Consider the following 6,000-nt stretch of genomic DNA (forward strand, 5'->3'; position numbering starts at 1 on the left):
ACGTACCTTAGAAATGGAAAATATTTGGACCGTTTTTTGGCTTGCATTTAACTGCTCCTCAAAAGGCCATACAAAGCTTTTAAAGGCAAAGTGGAAGATGTATTTGTTTAAAAAATGTCAAACTTCCCCCTGTCCCAAATTCTTCTTGTGTTTCAGAACATACCCAAACCAATATGGTGGTTGCATTGATAGGTGAGGGAGAAGGTCTGAAACAGGCTGTCACAGCAGCTGGCATTCAAGGGGCTCCGGTCATGGCAAATGGGCCGCATTTATATAAGACCTCAAATAGCCTTTACAGTGCTGGTTAACTCACCTCTTCACATCATAATGCCATATGGTGCCATGGGAGGAACGTTAACGACATTCACTTCTTACTCGATATTTCAACAGAACCACAGGGGAAGTGTGAATTTACCTTGCAATCTTTCAAATCGGAGACAGCTCTTAACCGAGCCAAACCTTTTTGTGTTCTCTTTGTTTCATCCCGCATTACCGCCGTTGGCCAGCAACTCTGCATTTTTCTCACACAAAGACCGCAGCGATCACACAAAATAGGCACATTGACAAAGGGAGTTTGCGAGGCTTGATGATGGCTTTTCTCTTGTCCCTGTGTTTAAAGCCCGCAGCAAAGCAAATAAAGCAGCACGCCATCCTCCCATGACAAGTTGCTGCTGTCTTCTCTTCTAAAACCTCATCAGCCAATCGTTGTCAGGCACGACTCTGCGTCTCTGGCCTGAGGGGGATCTCCCACAAGCTCCTGGCATCGAGGGAGTGACTCGAGTTGTGAAACATGACCGTGGTATTGATTGCACCGCAACAGCTGGTAGGCTGAAAGTGAACACAGCGTGCTACGGCCGAGGATGACATGTGGAGGTGTGAGTAAGTGTGAATATGTCCCAGGGGTTATCCCTCTTAGGATCTTTGCATAATCCCTCCTGTTGGATACAGAAATCAATACGGAGGTTGTGCCTTGGAATGTGAAACTAGCGGAGGTGGGCCAAGCGACTCTGTTGAATACGGGAACAGAAAGAATTGGAAAGATGGTATATCATAAGATTACATAATGCACATGGAGCACAGCCATCGATCCATTTTCTGTACCGCTTGTCCTAATTAGGTCATGAGTGGGCTGGGGCCTATTTCCAGCTGACTTTGGACAAAAGGCGGGGTACACCCTAATCTGATTGCTGGCCAATTGCAGGCAGGGCACATATAGAGAAACAACCATTCACACCTGTGTATGGACAGTTTAGAGTCTTCAATGAAGCAAACATGAATCTTTTTGGAATGCGGGAGGAAAACAGAGTACCTGGTGAAAACGCGCAAAAAAAATGAACGGCAGCCGAGATCTGAATCCCCAATCTCAGAACTATGAGCAAGACCTGCTAGCCATTCGTCCACGGTATAAAATAAAAATGAGGCCAAGATAAATAATTCCAAAGCTTTTTCCACTTATGATCACAAAACATACCTTTGGCCAGCGAGTTAACTCTTGGTTTCATTGGACCACAACAAACTCAACAAATGTGGGAAAGTATTTTATGGTCTGATGACACCAATGTTGAACATTTTGGCAATAATTCCAAAGGGTATGTCTGGCACAAACACAACAATGTATATCACAAAAAGAACTCCAGAGATACAGTGAAGCATGGTGGTGGCAGTAGTGTGGTTTTTTTTTTTGCTGTTTTCCTTCATCTCGGCATGGATGCTTAGACAAGGTGGAAGGAATTATCAACACTCCAAAAGAGTATTCAGGGTTAGCACAAAACCTTCATGTATCTGCTAAAAAGCAAAAAAAAAAAAAAAAAAAAAAAAAGCCACAAAAAGCCTACTTAAAGGGGAAGTCAATGCAAACATATTTTTTTCAAGAATATGTTCAATGCAAGCCCACTAATTGAAACAGGACATTATGATAAATATTGCGTTTTTGGAATAAGTGTTAATCCACTAATTTTTAGCCATCTCCGGGGGCGACCATTTTGCCTTTTGTCGACTGAAAACGACATCACAGCTGCTCACAATGACCAATCACGGCTCAGATTCAGAAAACGGGTCAGCTGTGATTGGTCGTTGTCGCTTTAAACAGCTTTAAACCGCACAGGTTAATCTGATGCACTTTAAAAGGTGGCAAGTGTATATATATATATATATATATATATATATATATATATATATATATATATATATATATATATATATATATATATATATACACAGTATATATATATATATATATATATATATATATATATATATATATATACTGTGTATATATATATATATATATATATATATACTGTGTATATATATATATATATATATATATGTATATATATATATATATATATATATATATATATATATATATATATATATATATACACACAGTAACCTGCCATTTGAACAAGGGTGGGCAGACTTTATAGGATGAATCTGTTAATGCAGGTAATTGCGTGGCTCTTCTTTACCTGACTAATCACATGTGCTGTAATGGAACTAATGATCCGCCAAATTTGCTCCATAATTCAATTGACCTGAGGCGTCTACCAATTAATTTGGTCACCAAAGCCCAAAGTGTGTTGGCCTTTCTGAGTGTTGAGGTCAGGATGCTTTAACAGCACTAATGGCTCGAGTCGTTAACCCTTAACTGGAAAGCAACTCAATCAAGTGAAGACCTCCATTGACGTTTACCAAATTATGGAGGGCTGTATTAGTTTGTTTGTCCGACGACAGTTTGCGAGCTGTTTCTGAAATCAGAAAGTATGACAAGAATGAGGCAGTTTAATTTGGAGCCACACTCAAATGCAAACGTTAATTGGTGGTCCAACATAATCAATGAAAACACAACCTACAGTATTTCAACATCGGGGATGGGCAATTTAAACGATGGAGGGGGGCCACGGTTGTTCAATATGGGTGGGGGGAGCACATCCTCCTCACCAGCTGAAAATAAAACCACAATTTTAAATAAGAGCAAAATATTAGTGGTGGTAGGTGGTAATAACTGCTGCTCAGCCTTCTCCCCATCTGATTCCAACCTACGTAAAAAGAAATGTTATTTTTATGTGGCTCAGCAAACACCAGCCTCACTTTGTCTTTGATTCCGCTTTCACCTTGTGTGTGTGTGTGTGTGGTTTTTTTTTCCTGCTGCATAATATCCATCAGCTCTCGGGAGCACCCCCAACAGACAGAGCGATGGATTCCCTGAATTATGACTAACATAGCTCAATACAGTTCTGATGAACTCGAGATGACAGAGAAACAAGACAGTGGGTTTGCAAGGTAGGTGGTCATTATTCAGGTCTCCCGGGTCTGCCTCTTTTACTGATTTCCTCTCTCCCTCTGTTCCACCTGCTACGTCACTGATCTGTGATTGCAATTGATCGGTGACTGCTCATCATCCCTCTACGAGCAACGTCGGAAAGCATCGATATCGGGGAGGAAGGTTCTAGCCGGGGATGAATACAATGGGACAAATATACGCAATGTGGGCTTGAAGTAACTCTGGGAAATGATTTGGGTGCAGGGCAGCTTCACTTACATGCCCCATGTAGCGCCTTAATTCAAGTGGGTGTGGCCAGTGATTGATAGGCAGGGTCTTATGAGGGGATTACAGTATTGACTGCGGTGAGAGAAAATGTACAACTCTCGATAAGACTTCGTACCTACTGACAGGGCAGAGTCATATTGTATTCATAGGCTCATGTACAAATTATTGATTACTGATCAGGGCAAATGTCCTATTGACAAATGCCTCGCTTGTTTGTCGCAGCCACCACCGAATGCTCCTTTTCCATTTATAACTTTAAAAACATCATCACCTCACTTTATGTACATAAGAGGTTTTAATTATTCATATTTGGATTGAAAACGATCAATAAGACGGTTTTATGTCTACTCATGGAGCAATTGACAACTCCCAAGAGCTATTCATAGCAGCTTTGTTATTATAGTTTCCATTTCAGTGTGTTCGACGGAAACACGATATTAGAAACAACTCAGTATGTTTCTATTGTTTCAGCTCAGTACAAACTAAAGAGGCAATAATAAACGCACATCCATCCATTTTCTACAGCCCTCATTAATCTTAATTCATATTTCTAATCTCCTGAGACAACAATCTCCTTCACTTCATCTGGTCCATGCGCAGTGCGGTATACACCATGTCACCAAACAGCACAGTGACAACTTGTCATCCTTTGAATAGGGCGACTGACTTCTTACAAGTTTGAAAACACCTGTTGTGCTAATTAGAGGACACAGCTTGGTTGAACATGTCCATTTGGTCAAATTATTTTCATTTTTTTCTAGGGTTACCATCATTTTTGTCCAGGCCTGTTTCATGAGTTGTTGTTTTTTTAAATATTCTGTTTAGTTGCAATATCTGCTTTTCATGAATGAATTTTCTTTTGTTAAATTAATTAATTTTTTTTTTTCTCTGCCGGATTTTTTTCCCCCTTTCATTAAATTTAAATGTAAATGGACTCTCACACTGTTTTAACACCTTCTTTTGTCCACGTGTGTATAAAAGACGGACAACCATTCGCACCGAGTGGGTGCTGAACATACACTGCTTGCACCAAAAACAGGGTGTGTAGTGTACGACTACTACACCATCGGTGGTTGCCTGTTATCATCAAAAATAGGTGTCATTTAAACGTTGTTTTGAATGCTTGTATGGAATCTCATTAGACTGTGCCAGTGTACCTAATGAAAAGTCCTCCTACCTTCAGTGGACTGCAGCAAGTTGAACTATAAATACATGCTATTGTGTCCCTCCCCAACCCCCAAATGACTAATGTGATCAGAACGTGTTTGCTCTAATCTGATCAAGCATGCATGTGCATAATCAAGCATGCAATCTCCCCAACATGAGGGAGGGGGGTTCACAGCCCGCCAACGTGCTGGTTCAGCACTGCGCGCTATCCATGGTTCTGAAGTTACCCACTGAGCTTCATTCACACAGTCAATGCATCTATCTCCATTCTACAACATATATGTCACTATTTTTAATTGAAACAATCTACGTAGAGGCTCATTTGACCCTCATTACTGTTGGACCTGAGCCCGTCCAAAATGTGTAGGCGGTATATCTGTGTGCTCCGGACACTGTTGCTGCCGGTGGCGGGAATTTCTCGTCTTCTCTCTCACTTCTCACTCACTGACATGCGCACGATCCCGCACAGACGCAGGAGTGCTCAAAGCAGCTGACACCCAAGCCCTCATTGCAGGTGAAGTGTGCGTGCGTGCGTGCGTGTGTGTGCGCACACGCGCGCAAGTCATCAGCGCTGTTGAGCTGGGCCATTCACCCTCAAACACACACGTATACTCACTCACTGGCAGTTTTATCCCCTGCGTGATTCCTCCCACGACTCTAAATCCCTCTTGCACATCTGTCCATGGCGCAGCCTGTCCAATCTTTCTTTCGCTGCAACCACCCCCACGTCATAAGACCGGCCACCCACCCCCCCCATCCCCCCATCCCCCCACCCCATCCCACTGCACCCCCTGCCAGACTCATTCCTTTCCTCACTTTAAATCAATGCCCGTTTTAACCATGCTGAAATCGCCTATGGTGCACGGCAACAACTATAGCAAAGAAGAAGGAACAATCCCACATGGGTCAGTCGCCAACACTCTTCGCCGATGCTTCACGCTGAACCCACGCTGCTGTAGATCAGGGTGAAAAACAACCAAATACTGCGGGAAGACAGCTCTAGCCAGCAGCGAGAGAAGTCTCGAGTGCAGGTGCATGATCCGGCTCGTAATAAACACCATTGCGAGGCTTTATATCGTTTAAAAAGGCACGGGGTGGTAATCTGAAGATGGAATAGATCTGACTACAGTACCTTTACTTGTTTCCTCTCCAAACTCTGCGTCTGTTTGGCTGAAGCTGAAAAAAAAGAGGGGAGATTATTGTCTTTTTCTCATCCACCGTAACGTTGCAGGCTCAGCAGGAGCAGCAGCGCGGTGGTATAGAGGATGACTGGGAGAGAG

General features: G+C 42.5%; 1 protein-coding gene across 3 annotated transcripts in view; it reads right to left on the minus strand.

Moving 5' to 3' along the window:
• elfn2b (extracellular leucine-rich repeat and fibronectin type III domain containing 2b) overlaps positions 1-6,000 on the minus strand; it is a 62,537-nt gene extending 56,537 nt beyond the window's left edge. The window contains exon 1 of one of the 3 annotated variants that reach the window (XM_086056272.1): positions 5,853-6,000. The gene's annotated coding sequence lies outside the window, so the exon portion shown is untranslated. Of the gene's footprint in view, positions 1-5,336; positions 5,412-5,852 lie in introns of those variants that run through there. The other 2 variants (XM_086056274.1, XM_086056273.1) reach the window with 2 other exon arrangements.

This window comes from Filicampus tigris, chromosome 16 (assembly GCF_054856515.1).
Source record: "Filicampus tigris isolate MCC_2025a chromosome 16, RoL_Ftig_1.0, whole genome shotgun sequence".
Classification (NCBI taxonomy): Eukaryota; Metazoa; Chordata; class Actinopteri; order Syngnathiformes; family Syngnathidae; genus Filicampus; species Filicampus tigris.